The sequence below is a fragment of the Callithrix jacchus genome, chromosome 5 (assembly GCF_049354715.1).
Source record: "Callithrix jacchus isolate 240 chromosome 5, calJac240_pri, whole genome shotgun sequence".
Classification (NCBI taxonomy): Eukaryota; Metazoa; Chordata; class Mammalia; order Primates; family Cebidae; genus Callithrix; species Callithrix jacchus.
Window position 1 is genome coordinate 94,194,996 of NC_133506.1, and position 21,776 is coordinate 94,216,771.

General features: G+C 40.1%; 1 protein-coding gene across 6 annotated transcripts in view; it reads left to right on the forward strand.

Annotated features, from left to right (window-relative positions):
* CLTC (clathrin heavy chain) overlaps positions 1-21,776 on the forward strand; it is a 79,800-nt gene that overhangs the window by 2,247 nt on the left and 55,777 nt on the right. The gene's annotated exons all lie outside the window — the stretch shown is intronic.

Genomic DNA, 21,776 nt, shown 5'->3' on the forward strand with positions numbered 1-21,776 from the left:
TCAGTTATCGAAGACAAATTTAATACATCTGTTTTCTAACTGGTTCAAAGTTTCTGCAGATACTTGAGCAAAGCCATTTTCTTCTCAAATAATTTGAAGATTTTGAATATAAAGCAGATTTGTAAATTGAAAAATTCAGTCTGTTTTTTGGATTGCTATGTCATGCCTAAACTTAAGCTTGCTTAACTAATGTGACTGTGTGCTCCAGCTGATTAATTGCAGAGCCCAATAACCGCAGCCTCTTCCATGATAATGTATGTCCTGACTTCATATCATTATCTCCTCCCTTTTTAAAACTTAGAAGGTTTTTGTTTTTTGAAGAGGCAGGGTTTTTGCTCTGTCTTCCATGCTAGAGGTCAGTGGTGCCATCACAGCTCACTGCAGCCTTAACCTCCAGGACTCAAGCCGTCCTCCCACCTCAGCATCCTGAGTAGCTGGGACTACAGACATGAGCCACCACACCTGGCTAATTTTTGTATTTTTTGTAGAGATTGGGCTTCACCATGTTGCCCAGGCTAATCTCCTGGGCTCAAGCAATCCTTTGCCTCTGCCCCCCGAAAGTGCTGGGATAGTAGGTGTGAACCCCCAAGCCGAACTAATAAGGATTATTTTGATTGGTGTCTTTGGTCTCTGACCTCTGAGCTTCTACCTGTTTGCTAAGATGCAGAAAACTTTCTGAAACACGTAAGATAAAAACTGGAAACAAGAAATGAGGAACTTAAGTATGAGTATAGAGTTAGCTTATGAAACTGTAAATGAACTTATTTTTATACCCTTTAACTACATTGTCCAGTTGAAGGATCTGTCATCATCAGTGGACTGATAGTAAATGAATTTTAATTTATGAATATTTCTTTTTTTCTAGATGGATAGCAGTTAATAAATGAATGCCTATTTGAGCAAGATATTGTTGGAATTGCAGTTTCTTAAAAATCCTAGGCTACATATATAAATTATTGCCTGTAATTCTCAATTTTTTGGCACATTAAGTATCTTTAGGCCACCTGAAACATTCTTTTGTATTTCTAGACTCCTTGAGTCTCCAATTAAAAATCACCCTAACCTATTCTTTGCCCTTTGATCCATAAAAGCAGGCATGGAATGTTTCGTTGAGTCAAATGTTAGGGATTCCTGCTATAGTTATTTTGGGTTGCAAATAGAAAGCAATGCTAAGTACTAGGATTTACTACATGCTTAGTTGTACTGTCTGGAAGAGGTATACTTCCTGGAATTATGCTGCAGTCTCCTGGGAATAACTTCTAAGTTTAAAATGTATCATATTCTTCAGAATTTTCTTAATGGTCAGTTTACTTAGCTTAAAGTGGTGTGGTTAACTTTAGTGAAAGTGCTTTCACTCTGATTAGGAATAAGGCACAGAATGGTGTGTATGTAGAACACAATCATTTTCATTTGAGTATTTAGGAAAATTCACATTTCAGGAACCTTGGTAGTTGCTCTTGAACAATTGTTTCTGACCATAATTGGAACTTGTACCTTGCTTTTAAAAGGTTCCATTTACATTGAGTCCTCAGCTTCTTTGCAAAATTGTTTCTTCCATGCATATGTTTAACTCTATATGTTATTTGAATTATTTTTAACAAGATGTTTTCTCTGTCATTGTTACTGTTGTGGCTTTTTCTCTTTGAGAGTTATTGTCCAATAGAACTTTCTTCAATGATGGAACTGTCTACTAACTACATAGGGATATTGAGCACTTGAAATGTGGCTGATGTGACTCAGGAACTAAATTTGTGCTTCAGTTTCTTTTTAATTAATTTAAATGTAAATAGCCACATGTGACAATTGACTACAATATTAGACTGCACAATTACAGGCCATGCTGATGTGCTTTGTAAGTTTGAAGATTTAGCTTACCACTCATGTATATGTATTTCATTAGATAAAATTAAAACACTCATTGTTCAGAAGTTTTAACTGAATACTGTCTTGGAAAGTGGTGGTAATGAACAATGACTAGAAGCAGACTTGAGACCTTATTACTGCTGTAAATTTGGTTAGGTATTTTCAGGTCTTCATTCAGTCCTCCAGACAGCTTTCTAAAAAGTGAGACTCAAAAGTAGTGGGAATGCTGTCCAAATGAGATGTGTGCCTGGGTCTTCTGACACAAAGTATTTCAAAGAAATTGAATAGTTAGCCTTAAAAAGAGAACTTAGACCCAGAGAATTGAGTTCTCTCTACTTGTTTATAGATTAATGATGTGGTATAGTAGAACAGGGCTTTAGGGGTTGTTGAAACCAGTGTTTCCAATAGAAAAATATGAGCCACATACTGTTGTTTTTTTTTTTAAAGGCAGTCTTACTTTGTCACACAGACTAGAGTGCAGTGGTGTGATCTCAACTCACCGCAACTTCCAGAGTCAAGTAATTCTTCTGCCTCAGCCTCCTGAATAGCTGGGATTATAGGCACCTGCCACCATGCCTGGCTAATTTTTGTATTTTTAGTAGAGACAAGGCTTTACCATGTTGACCAGGCTTATCTCCAACTCCTGACCTCAAATAATCTGCCCACCTTGGCCTCCCAAAGTACTGGGATTATAAGCGTGAGCCGCCGCCCGTGGCCTCACATATTTTTGCATTTTCTAGCAGCCACGTTAAAAGTGAAAAAACAGATAAAAGCAATTAATTTGTCTGTGTTTGTGTGTGTGTGTGTGTGTGTGTGTGTGTGTGTGTAAGAGAGAGAGAGAGAGAGAGGGAGGGAGTCTTCCTCTGTCACCCAGGCTGGAGTGCAGTGGCATGGGTGATCTCTGCTCACCACAACCTCTGCCTCCTGGGCTCAAGCAGTTCTCCTGCCTTAGCCTCCAGAGTAGTAGCTGGGATTACAAGCGCGCACCACCACTCTTGGCCAATTTTTTATATTTTTAGTAGAGACAGGAGTTTCACCATGTTGGCCAAGCTGGTCTTGAACTCCTGACCTCATGATTCACCTGCCTCGGTCTCTCAAAGTGCTGGGATTACAGGCATGAGCCACTGCACCCAGCCTAGTGTGTATTTCTTTTTTCTTTTTTTTTTTTGGTTGCCAGGGGGAGGCACAGAGACTCACTCTTGTCACCCAACCTGGAGTGCAATGGCATGATCTCAGCTCGCTGCCACCACTGACCCGTGGGTTCAAGTGATTTTCCTGCTTCAGCCTGCTGAATAGCTGGGATTAGATTACAGGTGCCTGCCACCTCATCTGGCTGATTTTTTGTATTTTTAGTAGAGATGAGGTTTGACCATGTTGCCCCGACTGGTCTCAAACTCCTAACCTCAGGAGGCCCATCTCTGCCTCCCAAAGTGCTGGAATTATAGGCATGTGTCACCGCGCCTAGCCATGTGTGTTTTATACTTAGAGCAGATATCAATTCAAACCCTATTTTCGTTGGAAATAACTAGTCAGTATTTAGAGTTCATAAAATTTACAGTTAGAAAGTCAGATTTTGGGCTGGGGGAGGTGGCTCATGCCTGTAAACTCAGCACTTTGGGAGCCAAGGTAGGAGCATTGCTTGAGCCCAGGAATTCGAGACCAGCCTGGGCAACAGAGTGAGACTTTGTCTCTATATTAAATAAACAAATAAAAATGAAAAAAAAAAAAAAAGGAGATATGCAATACTTCAGTGATCCCAAACATACTTAAGTTTTCCAGTAATTGAATCACTTACTGGATTTTTTAATCATTTAATTTTAATTAAACTTTGGGTACTACATTTCAAGTACTCGGTATCATATGTGGGTTGTGTCTTATGGTTACCATATTGGGCAACACAGGTTAAGTCTAACCTCTTGCTGCTTTTTCTCTGGGAAATAGGCATACTATCTCACAAAGTTATTATGAGGATCTGAGGTCATATATGTGAAAGTACTTACGTAACACTTTTAGGAGCATTAATTATTGGCTAAATAATTTTTGTCCAGTACGTTTTCTTCAAGTATCTCGACCAATGACACAGTATTCATTTGCAGATCCAGCATTTTATGGGGTGTAAGTATTTGGGGTTAGTGTATTTACCTAAGATTTGAATACTTCATATCGGGAACTGTGTTAGACTCTAGGGACAAGGTGGTAAACAAGATGGACTACTCCTTGCTTTCAGGCTTCCACTGATTAGTTGGCAAAGGGTGCCCACTTGTCATTCCAACTACTGATGTTGTCTACTTGATTGTGGATCTTTTATATATTTGAACATTTGAGATAGTGCACAATTTAATAGAAATACCGACGTGAAACAGAGTTGATTACACTCTGAAACTGCCCCAAAAAAGAAAAATTTAAATAAACCTTTTATTATATTCCATGAGTCTTACTGTGTGCCACTTGTACATTTTAAATTAGGGTTCCTTGATCAGATGTATTTGAAAAAAAACTTAATCGTATCAGATAAAATACCCATATGGAATACCAGTCAGGCCTTTGTTAGAGTTATTTTATGTGTCCTTTTTTAAGGTAGTAGTGTTGAAGTGAATATTCTCACTTAGATGAATAGTTGGTTCATAGCTGATGTTTTAGTCCTGTGTATTAGAATAATGCTGTTTCTCTAAGTTCATGTACATATATGCCGTGCCAAAACCACTTCAGTAAATAAACTGGTCTTCTGAGCCATAGGAAAGTTTGTAGCTCTGGGTGTCTTTTTTTCCCTTCTTGGTCAAGTGCCTGTGGCTGATGCTCTTAACTCAAGAGATGGCTGAAAGCTTGGACCTAAATGTATTATGCAAAACCCATCTGTCAGACTTTTATTTTGTGAGTCTCTTCTTTTGTATTATTTCCTTAAATTAAAACATAATTTAAGGATTTTGTCCTAACTTTTTTTTTTTTTTTTTTTTTTTTTTTTTTTTTTTTTGAGACAGGGTCTTACCCTGTTGAGTGCAGTGGCATGATCAAGGCTCACTGTAGCCTTGACCTCCCCAGGCTTAGGTGATCTTCCTAACTCAGCCCTCAAGGTAGCTGATACTACAGGCATGAGCCTCCAAACCCGGTTAATTTTTGTATTTTTTTGTAGAGTCAGGAATTTGTCATGTTTTCCAGGATGATGTTGAAATCCTGGGCTCAAGCAATCTTCCTGCCTCAGCCTCCCAAGGGCTGGAATTGCAAGTGTGAGACACCCAGCCTTGTCCTATTTTTGCGGAAATAACTATTCAAATCTTAATTGTCCTGAAATCTAATCCATAAAATCAAAGTATATTGGCCATTATAGATGTTTGAGCACCTACTGTGTACCAAAAATTGTATTAAATATGTGATGTTTATTATTTAATTACCAAGAAAACCCTTTTACCTAAGTCGGGTTAGCCTTATTGTAAAGATTGGGAAATTGACTTTCACACCAGGTAACTTTTAGAGTCACACAGCTAGCGAGCAGTCAGACTCTTAATACTTGTTCTTTCATTTGGCTCACTGCCTTGTTTGGTAAATGGTCTGTATCATTTGAATTTATATTATGAGAAAAGTAGAAGATACCAAATTAACATCTGACTTCATGCCTTGAACAATTATTTAACTATATCTTTTTTAAGGACTTTATCCAATTTTCTATTGGAAAATTCTGCAGAATGATTTGGATTGGGTTAACTTGTAACCAGGATTATCTGCATCCATCTCATACGGCTGAACTTGTCATACTTTTCTATAGACTTTTTCTTACTTGAAAAGAATGAATATGTTCCAGTCTGAAGCCACTTGTGAAAGCAGGAAACTTCTGCTTTCTATTTTACTATAAATTCTTGTTTTTGTGTTCATACCAAGAAATAGGAGGTTGAACTCAAGGAAGGCAATGGCCCATGAAGGAGATAGGAAAGGAAGGTGAGAATGGAATATATTTGCCCATTTTGAGTAGCATCATGGTAGAAGGGAAAATGGTTACAAACTTGTAGGTTTACGCTTCAGAGGCAGACTGTCAGTACTGTTAATACTTCTTGTTCCTATTCCTTAGGTAAATAAGGATTTTGTTTCAGTTCTAAAGTAAGGCGGTTTTAAAGATTATTTCTGAAAGAATAGGAACCAGATCCATTAAGACCGTATTTTGTCATGTTAAAAAATTTAAACTCTGCAGTGTGCCATTCTGGAAAATGTCTCAGATGTTTCATCTGGGCTTATCTATTTGATTATGTCAGATTTTTAGTTCGTCTCAACTTCCTCATTTATTTATTTTTTTCTTTTTTCTTCCTCTGAAATCTAGGTGGAAACTTCCTCATTTATTAAAACAATACTTCCTGGAAATTTTAAAGTTAGACTATAGTCTGTATTTTTAGTTATAGTGTAATATTTAGCCCTTAACCCATTACAGGCACTTGAATATTAGTTCTTCCCCTCTACCCTGGAAGAATTGCCCTTGGTCCACCTGAGTTGAATATATGTGCCATACTGTAGGAGAAAAACTACCATCTACCCAGTTATTGAAGCCAAGATCTTGAAGTTACATCAGACTCTAATTATTTTCTACATCCAGTCGATTTCTGGAGTTCCTCAGTAATACACACTGGGGGTCCATGACCCTAGGTTGAAACTAGGAGTCATAGTAGATGAAATAATGGGAATTGGATTGGGAGTTGACTCTGCCGCCCAGGCTGGAATACCATGGTGCGTTATCGGCTCACTGCAATTTTGCCTCCCAGATTCAAGCAATTCTCCTGCCTCAGCTTCCCGAGTAACTGAGACTACAGGTGCCCGCCACCATGCCTGGCTAATTTTTTTTTTTTTTTTGTATTTTTAGTAGAGATGGGATTTCACCATGTTGGCCAGGCTGGTCTCATACTCTTGACCTGAAATGATTCATTCACCTCAGCTTCTCAAAGTGCTGGGATTACAGGTGTGAGCCACTGCACCTGGCCAACTTGCATTTATTTCTGATTAACTGCTCATCTGAGAAAGGTGTCTTAAAAAAAAAAAAAAAAAAACCGCCGGTCGCGGTGGCTTAAGCCTGTAATCCCAGCACTCTGGGAGGCTGAGTTGGGTGGATCACGAGGTCAAGAGATCGAGACAATCCTGGTCAACATAGTGAAACCCCGTCTCTACTAAAAATACAAAAAATTAGCTGGGCACGGTGGCGCATGCCTGTAATCCCGGCTACTCAGGAGGCTGAGGCAGGAGAATTGCCTGAACCCAGGAGGCGGAGGTTGTGGTGAGCCGAGATCGCGCCATTGCACTTTAGCTTGGGTAACGAGAGCGAAACTCTGTCTCAAAAAAAAAAAAACAACAACAAAACAAAAACCACTAGTGGACAGACTGAAGCCAAAGACTGTCAGTATATTTGCTCTGCTTGGCAAACAGTTGGCTTTGGATAGATCTCATCATTTAAGTATGAATAATGAGGTGAAAAAAAATGAGTAGAGAGAACATGGTTTACAAAACCCATCTCTTTCTCCACTTTCTGCAATACTCTATATTTGGACATATTAAACTATGAAAATCTAAGGCAATAGATTTCTTCTTTTTTTTTTTTTTTTTTACCATAAATATCCTCAGGAAACAGTTTCCTTATTAAAAGCCTTACTGAATCTTCATAGTATTGTGTCCTCTCACAGTTGCTTCTGTTTTGAACGCCAGAATGCTGTTTGGCAGAGGCCACTGTAGGCTTGAAATCAACTGGATTAGTGAGAGACAAATTTTACACATCTAAAATTCTCCTATGTATGGCCTCACAGTTGAAACTGTCGGATATTATAAGCAGAATTTATCCCTTGAAAAGCAGTCCATTAGGGGCTTCTTTCTTTCTCTTCTTTCTTTCTTCCTTTCTTTTCTTTCCTTCCTTCCTTCCTTCCTTCCTTTCTTTCCTTTCTTTCTTCTTTTTTTTTTTTTGAGACAGAGTCTTACTCTGTTGCCTAGGCTGGAGTGCAAGTGGCATGATCTCAGCTCAGTGCAACTTCTGCCTCCCGGGTTCAAGTGATTCTCCTGCCTCAGCCTCCCACGTAGCTGGGATTACAGGCATGCGTCACCATGCCCAGTTAATTTTTGTATTTTAATAGAGACAGGGTTTCACTGTGTCGGCCAGGATGGTCTCGGTCTCTTGACCTCATGATCAACCCTCCTTGGCCTCCCAAAGTGCTGGGATTACAGGCATAAGCCACCACACCTGGCCTTGATTTATTTTTATTTTTTTTTTAAGATTTTTGAATTCAGGCCAGGCGCAGTGGGTCACGCCTGTATTCCCAGCACTTTGGGAGGGCAAGGTAGGTGGATTGCTTCAGCCCAGGTGTTCGAGACTAACCTGGGCAGCCTGGCAAAACCTTCTCTCTACAAAAAATACAAAAATTAGCCAGGTGTGGTGGTATGCGCCTGTAGTTCCATCTACTTGGGAGGCTGAGGTGGGTGGATCACCTGACCTGGGAAGTCAAGGCTGCAGTAGGCTGAAGTCGTGCCACTGCACTCAAATCTAGCCAACAGAGTGAGACCCTGTCTCAAAAAAAAAAAAAAAAAAAAAAATTAAATCAAAAGTAAATCCCAGAGTTAAGTAAAAGTGGTGTATGTATAACAGAATAGGTTACAAATTTAAGAATTTTAGAAGCCAAAATAATTGAAATGGAAGCTCTTTTCAATGAAAGAAATCTTTTGTAATTTGAAAGAAGCAAAATTAGGCTAATGCCCTTTTCGGCCTTAGCCCACCTGCACCCAGGTGAATAAACAGCCATGTTGCTCACACAAAGCCTGTTTGGAGAGTCTCTTCATTAAAAGCACACATTTTAACATTTGGTGCTGAAACCTGGGACAAGGGAACTCCTACAGGAGACCAAATCCGCATCCCTGTTTTTGTGCTCCCTCCATGAAGAGATCTGCCTACCAACCTGGGGTCATCAGACCAGCCCACAGACGCACACCAGAAAAAATAGAAAGAAAGAAGCAAAATTAAACAGATTTAGTGTTTGGAACAGGCCTGAGGAAGTTGTAATAACATGAATTTTAAAAAACGAAATAAAACTGAGGAGGCCAAGGTACAATAATTGGTTGAACCCATGAACCAGAGGTTGCCGTAAACTGAGATCGTGCCACTGCATGCCAGCCTTTGCAACTGAGTGAGACTCTGTCTCAAGGAACAAACAAACAAAAATCCCCCAAACTATAAGTATCCAGGACACATCCTCTCCCTGACCCCAAAAAATCAAAGTAACCTTAATTTTTAACCCTGAATTTTAGATAGTGAAGGAATGTCTAGATTTTGAGATGAAAAGTGTCTTCACTTTTTTTTTAGAAGACATGAGTCACAATTTGAACCCCCCAAGAGCCTCTGAGCCTGAAACCTGTGTTTTCTCACTAGTAATGACAAGGTAACAGTCTTAGCACAAAATAAGCCAAGGGGACAATTTCACACAAAAAATGTACTTAAAATACTGAGTTTGCATTGTTGCTAAATAATAGATGATCAATATGTAATAACTGAAAGCAAGTCATGGTGGTTTAATCATTTTAATGTCATTTTGAAGTCCCTGAATTTGTTAATATTAAATCATTTTGAGATAACCTGTAAGTCTTCATGCCGATTGTTATTTCATTCACTCATTTGAAAATGGTATTTGTGGCTGGGCATGGTGGCTCACGCCTGTAATCCCAGCACTTTGGGGAGGCCAAAGCAGGCGGATCACCAGAGGTCAGTGGTTGGAGACTAGCCTGGCCAACATGGTGAAACCCCGTCTCTACTAAAAATACAAAAATTAGCTGGGTGTGGTGGTGCATGCCTGTAATCCCAGCTACTTGGGAGGCTGAGGCAGGAGAATCGCTTGAATCTGGGAGGTGGAGGTTGTAGTGAGCCGAGATCACGCCATTGCATTCCAGCCTGGGCAACAAGAGCAAAACTCTGTCTCAAAAAAAAAAAGAAAAGAAAAAGAAAATGGTAATTGTGGCATTTAAGTTCACAGAAAAATACTCCAGGCCGGGCACAATGGCTCACGCCTGTAATCCCAGCACTTTGGGAGGCTGAGGCTGGCAGAACACTTGAGGTCAGGAGTTTAAGACCAGCCTGACCAACATGGTGAAACTCCTTCTCTACTAAAAAAAAAAAAAAAAAAAAATACAAAATTAGCCGGGCGTGGTGGCACATGCCTGTAATCACAGCTACTCAGGTGGCTGAGACAGGAGAATGACTTGAACTTGGGAGGCAGAGGTTGCAGTGAGCCAAGATTGTGCTGTTGTACTCCAGCCTGGGCAACAGAGCAAGATTCTGTCTCAAAGAAAGAAAGAAAATACTTCAGTGACTCAACTGTAAAATAAAATGCTTCTGGTCTTAGGACTTGTAGTACCTGGTAGGCTGAGTGTGGTTTAAATGATTGATCTAAGTAGAATAATATGGGAAAGAGCATAATGTCTAATTTCCTGGCAGATCTCTCAGTATGGAGAGATACATCATTATGTGCAATGGCGATGAGGTTGATGGAATGTAACACCAGACTCCCACTTAAATGTTCATTTTGTGAAGTCGCTGGGAAGTTGTGTCATAGAGTGAAGTTTCTTGAGGATCTTTATAGCTTGAATATTCATATCAGGAAACCAAACCTTTAATGTCTGCTTGGTTATATTCTTTACATCATCCTTTATGTTGAATCAGCAATAAGTATTATAACATATATTTTTTGAGACGGGCTTTTGCTCTGTTACCCAGGCTGTTGGAGTGCAGTGGTGCAGTCACAGCTCACTGGAGCCTCTACCTCCTGGACTCAAACGACCTTCCCGCCTCAGTCTGCCAACTAGTTAGGACTACAGGCACACACCACCATGCCTGGCCAGTTTTTTATTTTTTTGTAGGGACAGGGTCTTGCCATGTTGCCCAGGTTGGTCTCAAACACCTGGGCTCAAGAGGTCCTCCAACCTGGGCCTCCAAAAGTGCTGGGATTATAGGCATGAGCCACTGTGCCCAGCCTTGAACTCTCAAAGTAAACCCCTTTTCTGATTCTTCGAAAGGCAAGTTTGGATATATTCTGCACAACTTCTCACCTCTGCCATTGAAGGTAGCTATGGTAGTAGCGTTTCGTGGTTTTGTGCTGCTGAATGGCATTTACACAGGGCCATAATCTTGGTAAGACATATCCGTCTCCAAGATTTAGGGCATAAAAACCCCTGTATTTCCCTGCAGCTTGGTTAACATTGGCTAATTGATCTGATATCATCTCATTATTGGAGTATTTTTTAAGAATGAGTTAAATTTAAAGTTTTTGAAAATTTCCAATTAGCAGTTGATTACAAGTAGGAAAAATTATTTGTCTGTGAGTCTCCTTGTAGTTTACCAAAGCTAATAGTCTTATAACCTCTCCCCAACTGTGGTTCCTTCCTGAATATATTGCTTAAAATTTGCAGTTTGTGACCAGAATCAAAAATTCTAAGAAACAGTGATTCTTTCAAAGGCTAACATGGAGTAGAAAAAAAAACTGTATGTTTAAATGTGGGGACAGCAAGGGTTAAAGGGATGTTTTATTTGTTGCTTGAAATCTGTGGAGCCTACAGAAAACAGTGGCTGGTATCCTGTTGATGGAAGAACTAAAGGAATGCCGCATTCTCAGCATTTCTTATTTCCTGTAGAATACAGCAACTGCAGTTTTTATTTTACATTCTGCTAGTTTTCAGGAAGGGCTCAATGAAGTGACTGCTGTCAGCGTCTTTATTCACTGTGATTGATACCAGAGAAGGTAGAGGATGTTCAGGAGCTTTTAAAGGAAATGATGCTTAGTGAAATACTTGGGTTAGAAAGTCAACCAAATCTTTAGCATTGAGTTAAAATATCTGTATTGAGAGATTAATGGTATCAGAATGACATACAGATATCAGCAGGTCTCTCAAATTGTTGACCTACTAACTCTATGCTGCTAATACTTCTAAAGTCCTTAGTAAGATACAAGATTCATTTGCAGAAAAGATAATGGAAACCATGTATAGAACAGTCATAAAATAGCTCCATCTGAAATACAGGAGCTCGTACATACTTCCTTTACATTATCCCTATTCAGATGAAACAAGGAGGATCTGGAAAGTGTGAGGCCAAGCACTGATTGTGAAACATAAGTCCTTAGTAATGCTGTCATAAACACAAGTTTTCATGCATTTTGATTTTCAGCTGATACAGCTGGTAAATGAGTTACAAGTTTGAGTCATTCATTAGGAAACAAACTCTTTGGTGTACTTATAGAGAAGCCAATTTCCAATGAGTGTATTCTTAACTGATCAGATGTGAGAACTGCTGGTTGAAATTAGTAGGCTCAAAGCAAACCAATTACTCCTTTAGATATGTGATGTCTATAGGCACAAACAGATGGCTGAGAGTGCACATTGGTGCTAATGGAGAGTTGTCCTTATGTAGTTTAAGAATTGGGCTTTGCCTGGCGCGGTGGCTCAAGCCTGTAATCCCAGCGCTTTGGGAGGCCGAGACGGGTGGGTCACGAGGTCAAGAGATCGAGACCATTCTGGTCAACAAGGTGAAACCCCGTCTCTACTAAAAATATTAAAAAATTAGCTGGGCATGGTGGCGTGTGCCTATAATCTCAGCTACTCAGGAGGCTGAGGCAGGAGAATTGCTTGAACCCAGGAGGCGGAGGTTGCGGTGAGCCGAGATCGGGCCATTGCACCCCAGTCTGGGTAACAAGAGCAAAACTCCGTCTCAAAAAAAAAAAAGAATTGGGCCTTGAAAAAATTATGGTTTTATTTGGTTGTATGTCTTAAGCTAGCATTTTCTGCCCTTCTTAATGAAGGGCATTGAATTAAATATATTAATAAGACCATGACCTATTTAGTTCTCTCAACAATATTTTCATAGCTTAATCACTAATATATTCTGTTAAGATGCTCATGCAGCACCACTAGGTTTCCTGATTCCTTGATATATCAAGGTTTTCCTATTCTGTCTTTAGGAGCATATGGACAAAGCAAATTGGCCCAGGTAAGGTTTGAGTATACAATAGTAGCATGATGTCCAAAACCAGCCTATTTAAGAACAATCCGTATCATGATACCATAGTTCCAGAACTAGAAGTTCATCAAATAATGGAGTGCTCTGTGCTCCCACACTAATTGTTTGATGTGTGTTAAGTCACCTTAACCTTTCATATAGCACCTAGGAGTGCTTTGCTTCCTCTCAAGTAAGGATAGATACTTTTTTTTTCCCTTTCTGTTTCCCATGTTTACAATCAAATGTAGCATATTTTCAAAACCAAGATAGGAAAAATAAAGTTTAAACCATTAAAAACTGATGAGCATTCAATGTAGATTTCTGAGTCTCATTGCTGATGTGTGTGTTTGTTTTTGAGACAGTCTTGCTCTGTTGCCAAGGCTGGTCTTGAACTTCTGACATCAAGCCATCCTCCCCACCTCCAAAGTACTGGGATTACAGGTGTGAACCACCATGCCCAGTCCTGTATTTGCTTTTGTTTGTTTTGCTTAAACATTTTATTTTATTTATTTATTTTTGAGACGGAGTTTCGCTTTTGTTACCCAGGCTGGAGTGCAATGGCACGATCTTGGCTCACCACAACCTCTGCCTCCTGGGTTCAGGCCATTCTCCTGCCTCAGCCTCCTGAGTAGCTGGGATTACAGGCACACGCCACCATGCCCAGCTAATTTTTTGTATCTTTAGTAGAGACAGGGTTTCACCATTTTGACCAGGATGGTCTCGATCTCTTGACCTTGTGATCCACCCGCCTCGGCCTCCCAAAGTGCTGGGATTACAGGCTTGAGCCACTGCGCCCCAGCCTTGCTTAAATATTTTAAAGAAATTAAGGCTATCATAATTTCACCTGTAAATACTTCAACTTGCATCTTTAGAAAATAAGGACATTTTCCTTATTTATTTATTTATTTTTTGAGATAGTGTTTTCCCTCTTGTTGCCACGATCTTGGCTCACTGCAGCGTCTGCCTCCCAAGTTGAAGCAATTCTCCTGCCTCAGTCTCCTGAGTAGCTGGGATTACAGGTGCCCACCACCATGCCCAGCTAACTTGTTTTTTTTTTTTTTTTTTTTTTTTTTAGTAGAGACAGGGTTTCACCATGTTGGCCAGGCTGGTCTTGAACTCCTGGCCTCAAGTAATCCACCCGCCTCAACCTCCCAAAAAATTGCAACCATTAGTTATCCATTGTTGATTTTTTTCTTGAATCAATTATTATAATTGCCAAATAATGACATTTTAACAATTCAATTTTTGGGGGGAGGTGTTTGACATGGAGCCTTAAGCCTGTCGCCCAGGCTGGAGTGCCTTGGCATGATCTCAGCTCACTGCAACCTCCATCTCCCAGGTTCAAGCACTTCACTCAGCCTCCCAAGTAGCTAGGGTTATAGGTGCCCACCACCACACTGCCTGCCTAACTTTTGTATTTTTAGTAGAGACATGGCTTTACCATGTTGGCAAGGCTGGTCCCAAACTCCTGACCTCAAGGGATCTGCTTGCCTTGGCCTCCAAAAGTTCTGGGATTATAGGTGTGAGACACTGTGCCTAGCCTCCTTCATGATTTTTTTTTTTTTTTACTATCTCCAGTAATGAGAATAGAGAACCTTCATTATTTTAAAGTTAGCTTTCTTAAGGAGCAGCTTTTAAAATTATTATTATTAATGTATTTATTATGTTAATGTGGACTTCTGGAATTTGTAAATCTTTTATTTTTATTTACTTATTTATTTTGAGATGGGGTCTTACTCTGTTGCCCAGGCTGGAGTGTAGTGGTGTGATCCCAGCCCACTGCAGTCTTTACCTCCTGGGCTCAAGTGATCCTCCCACTTCAGCCTCCCTCCTGAGTATTTTTGACTGGGAGGGGAGGGTCTTGACTGCAAGTCATCCATGTTCTTGTTACTTTGAGTAAAGAATTGGGCAAAACACACAAAGCAACAAAAAAATGAAACAACGAAAGAATAGATTTATTGAAATGAAGGTACACTCCACAGGGTGGGAGTAGGCTTGAGCAAGTGGCCCAAGAGCCCTGGTTACAAAATTTTTTGGGGTTTAAATATCCTCTAGAGGTTGACCATTGGTTACTTAGTTACACCCTATGTAAGTGAAGGATTGGCCTGTAACCAGTCTGATTGGTTTTGGGAGGCCACCAATCAGAGGCTAAAGTGAAGTTAGAAAGTTGCACCCTATACAAATGAAGACTTGGCTCATGACCAGTCAGGTACTTTCCACTTTTTATATGCGATACAGTGGAAAGGTGGAGTTGCAAAGGGAATAGCTTTTGATCCTTTCCTTATTTGGTCATGGAAGGGTGGGGTTTACCTATTGATTAAGTTCTAGGAAGTCAGTGTGAATGGTCTTTAGGTTCCCTGCCTCCAGACCCTATTCCCCTGCCTCATGACCACAGGTGCCTGCTTCCATGCCGGGCTAATTTTTGTATTTTTTGTAGAGACCGGATCTCACTATGTTGCTGGGGCTGGTGTGGAGCTCCTGGGCTCAAGTGATCCTCCCACCTTGGCCTCTCTAAATGTTGGGATTATAGGTATGAGCCACTGTATCTGGTCTGAAAGTCTCTTTTAATCTATAATTGTTCTGAAAAGTAATTCATGCTATACATACAATGTTGTCTTTCCATGTAAGGAGATTCTGGACTCTCTAACTTCAGTTAGGCATTTTAAAGAACAGAGATAGAAGAGGCTTTTATTCTTTAGGGAAGTTCTTTTATTTGAGGAGCTTAAAGTTTAATTGGATAAGTCAGCTTAGAATTGTGGAGCATGGGCAGATTAGGAAACACTGGGAAACTGGATTTGGAAAGGTGTAGTGTAGGTATGTGTGTGTGTGTAGCTTTGAACCAGGGGCTTCAATTCTTGTGCACGTAGAGAAGAGAAACACTATACCTGCTTTCCATTTTACTTTTTCTTAGTCTTGAGCTCTTGAGTAAAAATAGTTTTTGATAATACTGACTTTATGCCATCTGTTTGCATCAGTGTGCCCAGGAGCTTGCTTCCCTAATAAAGATGTTGAAAATACATTTGCCAAGTTTGTTAGAAAGCCTTAGTAGTACTGTTGTACAATGCTCCTAAAATTAAAATTCAATAGGTTTACTTAGCATGAACCTGTTACATGGTTTTGAAGATTCTGGCTTGTACAAGTTAGGCAAAGTAAAGAGCAGAATTGGAAGTCTTGGCTGGGCATTGTGGCTCACGCCTGTAATCCCAGCACTTTGCGAGGCTGAGACAGGAGGATCCCTTAAGCCCAGGAGTTGGAGACCAGCCTGGGAAACAAAGTGAGACCTGTCTCTCCAAAAAAATAACAGTCAGCTGTGCATGGTGGTGTATGGGTGGTCCCATTTATTTGGAAGACTAAAGTAAGAGGATTGCCTGAGCCGGGGAGGTTGAGGCTGTAGTGAGCCATGATCATGCTACTGCATTCCACCCTGGGCCACAGAGTAAGACCCTATATCAGAAAAAAAAAAGAATTGGAAGTCCTAAAGTGTAATTTCCTTTTCTCTTCACTTCCCCCACAAAAACAAACTTTAAAAAAAAAAAAGCATTTAATAGTGTCTGAGTCAGTTAAGCACCCAGAGACCACTAATCTATTATCAGTAGTTAAAAGAAATTCACACCGAGTTTCAGCCAACCTATGGAGAGCTGAATTAAGAAGATAATAAAATGCAAATGCAAAAATGCTAACCTTGAGCTGTCATAACGTACTGATAAGTTGTATGTATTAATAGTTAATATTAGTGAGCTCTGGACTGCTCGATCCCAGGAGTTTAAGAATACAGTGAGCTATGATCACACCACTGCACTCCAGCTTGGGTGACAGAGTGAGACCCTATCTCTTCCCATCCCCCCACCCACCCCCACCCAAGACAGAGTTTCGCTCTTGTTACCCAGGCTGAAGTGCAATGGCGTGACCTCGGCTCACCGCAACCTCCGCCTCCTGCCTCAGCCTCAAGAGCACCTGGGATTATAGGCACGCGCCACCATGCCCAGCTAATTTTTTGTATTTTTAGTAGAGATGGGGTTTCACCATGTTGACCAGGATGGTCTCGATCTCTTGACCTCGTGATCCACCCGCCTTGGCCTCCCAAAGTGCTGGGATTACAGGCTTGAGCCACCATGCCTGGCCTCCCTATCTCTTTAAAAAAAGGAAAAAAAGCAATACCTGTTGCACTCTTAGATGTCAGGCATTGTTCTTTGCATTCATTAAATCTTCACACCTCAGAGATAGATACTGTCATCTCAGATGTTTCATATGAGGAAACATAAAACATAGCCTATGTTCTCTAGATCAGTGGTCCGCAATCTTTTTGGCACCAGGGACCAGTTTTGTGGAAGATGGTTTTTCCACTGGTTGGGGGTGGGAGTGTGTGGTGGTTTCATATGAAACTTTCACCTCAGATTATCAGGCATTAGTTAGATTCTCATAAGGAGTATGCAGCCTCCATCCCTCGTTTGCACAGTTCACATAGATCCCTTGCTTGCACAGTTTCCACTCCTATGAGAATCTAATGCTGCGGCTGAAATGACAGGAGGTGGAACTCAGTGGTTGTTGCCCGTTTATCTGCTGCCTACCTCCTACTGTGTGGTCCAGTTCCTAACAAGCAATGGATGGATACGGGTCTGTGGCCTGCGATTGGGGACCCCTGCTCTAGATTATGGGGAAGCCAAAATACTATTTTCTCATTACAAAAACAGAAGCCCAGCTTTTACTCCCTATCTCCCCCATGTCAATGGAAGTTGGAATGGAGAAGGAAGGAGATGCCAGGGAAAGGAATCATTTTAAAATCATTTGTAACATGTAATTCCATGGTACTTCAGAGTTTTAAAGAATAAATAGGGAATAAATTTCTTTAATTACCTTTTTAGATCCAGGTTTAATTGTCAAGTTCTAAAGTAGTGCCACTTGTAGACCAAAATCTAATCTGGAAACCAAATGAGTTATACAGTTTGGGTGCTTTTCTATAAAAAGAAGAAGTTTATTTGTATACTTTTGTGTCTTGTGCCATTCTTTTGGAAAAGGAAGGAGGAAATACATACTTTCATATGCTACAGGATAGCTCTGAGATGCAAAAGTATCTCTAATTGCTTGGGGGAGAAGGGTATTACTGGAATGATGGGATGGGTGACTTTTCATAGTATAACCTTTCGTAAGATTTTAGTGTTTTACTGTATGCACATAACTTTAAAAAAAAAACCCTCTTTTGAACCCTAGTTTATTGACTCCATATCCTTTTTTTTTTTTTTTTTTTTGAGTTGGAGTTTCGCTGTTGTTACCCAGGCTGAAGTGCAATGGCGCGACCTCGGCTCACCGCAACCTCGCCTTCTGGGTTCAAGCAATTCTTCTGCCTCAGCCTCCCGAGTAGCTGGGACTACAGTCGCGCACCACCATGCCCAGCTAATTTTTGTATTTTTAGTAGAGACGGGGTTTCACCTTGTTGACCAGGATGGTCTTGATCTGTTGACCTCGTGATCCACCCGCCTTGGCCTCCCAAAGTGCTGGGATTATAGGCGTGAGCCACCGCGCCGGGCCTGACTCCATATTCTTATAACAGCAAAATAAAAATTCTTTTAAGTTAAAAAAAAAAACTTTATCATAGGAATTTCCAAGCCTATCTTAAAATAGAATATCTCAAGCTTCAATAGCAATGGCATTTTGCAGATTGAGAGGATAATAAAATGTAGCTGTAGTTTGGGTACTCTGTGTATCCAGATAAACTACATGCATTTCAGATACATCCTCCGAAAATAGCTGCAAGTTTATTTTTTTATTTTTTATTAAAAAAAAATTTTTTTTTTAAAGATGGGGTTTCACCACAATGGCCAGGCTGGTCTTGAACTCCTGACCTCAGGTGATTCACCCACCTCGGCCTCCCAAAGTGCTAGGATTACAGGCGTGAGCCACCACGCCCAGCAGCTGCAAGTTTATAGCAAATGTTGTGTATGTCCTTTGACTTTATCCAAGGTTAGTTCCGTAGTCTATAATTCAGTTTCTGGCTGGGGACAGTGGCTCATACCTGTAATCCTAACACTTGGAGGTCAAGGTGGGAGGATTGCTTAAACGCAGGAGTCCTGGGAAACATAAGGAGACCCTGTCTCTTAAAAAAAAAAAAAAATTAGCCAGGCATGGTGGCACCTGTGGTCTCAAGTACTGAGGAGGTTGAGGTAGGACGATCACTTGAGCCTGGGAGGTCAAGGCTGCAGTGATAGTACACTCCAGTCTGGGCAACAAAATGAGACCCTGTCTGAATAAAGAAAGTATAAAAATATAATTCAGTTTATGTGGTATAACTTATATACCCTCACACCTTTATAATTGCCTGAGAATACTTTATGGTTAATATGTGCTGTTTTGAAAATTAAACCTGTTTTAGAATATGTTGCATTTTAAAAGTTTTCATCTATATTGATATTACTAGACATAGTTATATAGTATGGCAACCCTGCTATATGATCCTACTGTAAGGGATCCAGACTTGGAATTAATGGTAGTGGCTTGTCCTATTATTGTTTGTTTTGGCATATTTCTCTTTTGAATATGTCACAGGAAAATATGGGAAGAATTACTGAGTGTTCTGGGCATTCTCATTCGAAAGGAACACCAGTAAGAAAAAAATCTTACCTACCTTATTTGAAGAGGTGGAAGCAAATTTAACCTTGTTAGCCAATAGGAATGGGTCACTTGAAGTTCCTGTCTTTTTTTTTTTTTTTTTTTTTTTTTTGAGACAGAGACACACTCTGTTGCCCCAGGCTGGAGTGCAGTGGCACAATCTCGATCTCAGCTCACTATAACCTCCACCTCCCAGGGTTAAAGTGATTCTCCTGCCTCAGCCTCCTGAGTAGCTGGGATTACAGGTGGGCCCCACCATACCCAGCTAATTTTTGTGTTTTTAGTAGAGATGTGGTTTCACCCTTTTAGCCAGGATGGTATCGATCTCCTGACCTCATGATCTGCCCACCTTGGCCTCCCAAATGCTGGGATTACAGGCATGAGCCACCATACCCGGTCAAAGTTCCTATCTTTTTTTCCTAACAAGTAGGAAGGCTTTTTAGTAAGGAGCAGGGTCCTGTTCAGTTATGTAAATTGTCATCACTTAAGTGTGCTTTTTAATATGTTTAAACATGTGCCATTAAGAGTTTGATATGGCCAGGCACAATATTAGGCTGAGGCAGGAGAATTGCTTGAACCCCGGGAGGCAGAAGTAGCAGTGAGCTGAGATCGAGATTGCACCACTGCACTCCAGCTTGGCGACAGAGAAGACTCTGGCTGAAAAAGGAAAAAAGTTTTGTCACTTGCCTGCTGCTTAATTTTGCATTTTTTAAATAAAGGATTTATGTCTATTTAACATGGAGTATTTTGACTAGTAGTACTAGTACATTCCTGAAGGAGATCAAAAATATATATGCATAGCTCTCTTAGTAGCATGTGTTTAATGAGAAAGTAATATAAGGATTACATAGATGAGGGTTGCAGGCAGTTCTGTCCCTTTAAAGCCATATCTTTTATATACTTATTTTTTTTAAATTTTTACAGAGATGGGGTCTTGCTATGTTGCCCAGGCTGGTCTCAAACTCCTGGGCTCAAGTGATCCTCTCGTCTGTGCTGGGATTTATAGGTGTGAGCCAAGTTGCCAGACCAAATCTTTGGTTTTTTTCTACAAGTAAAACACCCTGAGGCTGAAGGTCATTGCTAACTGATACAGCATGTTTTTCTTAGTGCTTTTTTCTGGGGATCTAGCAAGGAATTAGAAACACAGGTTGTTTGACTTTCCTTTTTTCCTCCTCTTTATTTTCTGATAGTGTTTTCTTAAAGTCATCTTCCACCTACCTCTGAAGTTGAAGGGTGAGAAGGAATCTGTTAGAATCATTTGGGGTTCAGTTAGTAGTATCTCTGGTTTGCATCCTTTTGTGGTTTTGATTTTAATTTCACTATTTGACTAACACTATTTTTACTCTGACTTCCTCAAACACTGTGGGACTTAAACTGTGACAGGTGAAACTCAGTGCCTGAGGTGAAGGTTTGGTAGAGACTTCGAAACATAGAATTCTTACGGGGTAGCTTAGGAGATAATTTCTTGCTTTTAGGTATATAACTATGAACTTTATAGGCCCACTGGAATATTTTCTCCAATTATCAGAAAGGCTAATTATCAATTAAACATATCTAAGGACTCTTTACTTAGAAAAATAGATGTGAGACCCTGTCTCAAAAAAAAAGTTAAAGTCAGGAAGAAGTTAAAATTAATGGTTTATAACGTTTTACTATAACCAAATACATTATACGTTACATACTTTAAAGCTAGTGTATTTGCCTTGCGTTACAGCATATACTTGAGCTTGTAAAGCAGGTTAATCTTCTACTTTATTATGATGTTTGTATTAATGGTTAGACAGTTGTTTGACTCCTTGCCCCTATATTCAGTGACTGAGTTATTGTAACTATACTTTATAACTGAGTTATAACATTTATAACTCAGTGCCAGCGGTCATTGAGGTAGAATAGTGAAGAGAAAGTAAAATGTAGTCTTGTAGTCTTACGATATATCTTATTCAGAGCCTGGGCTGGTTACATTTAAACACTATTGGCAGAAGAGTTTGACTAAAGAATTTAAATAAAATACAGTTAACTTGGCTGATTTAGTCCATAATAGTGACAGTGTTGGTGTCTGGGGAGGGAAACTGTATTGCTAGAGGACAAGGATGACAGAAAGTCTTGGTTTGTCTTTTCCATGCTTTTTCTTCTGTGCGTGTGTGTGTGTTGTACCATGTGAATGTGTGTGTATTTTTTACCATGTGAATATTGTGTGTGTGTGTTTTGTACCATGTGAATTTATGACCCTTGGAGGAAAGGGATAAAACTAGTCTGGCCAAGGCTAATAAAATAAAGCCTTCATGTAATTTGTTTTAGTAGAACTTAATATGTTACACCA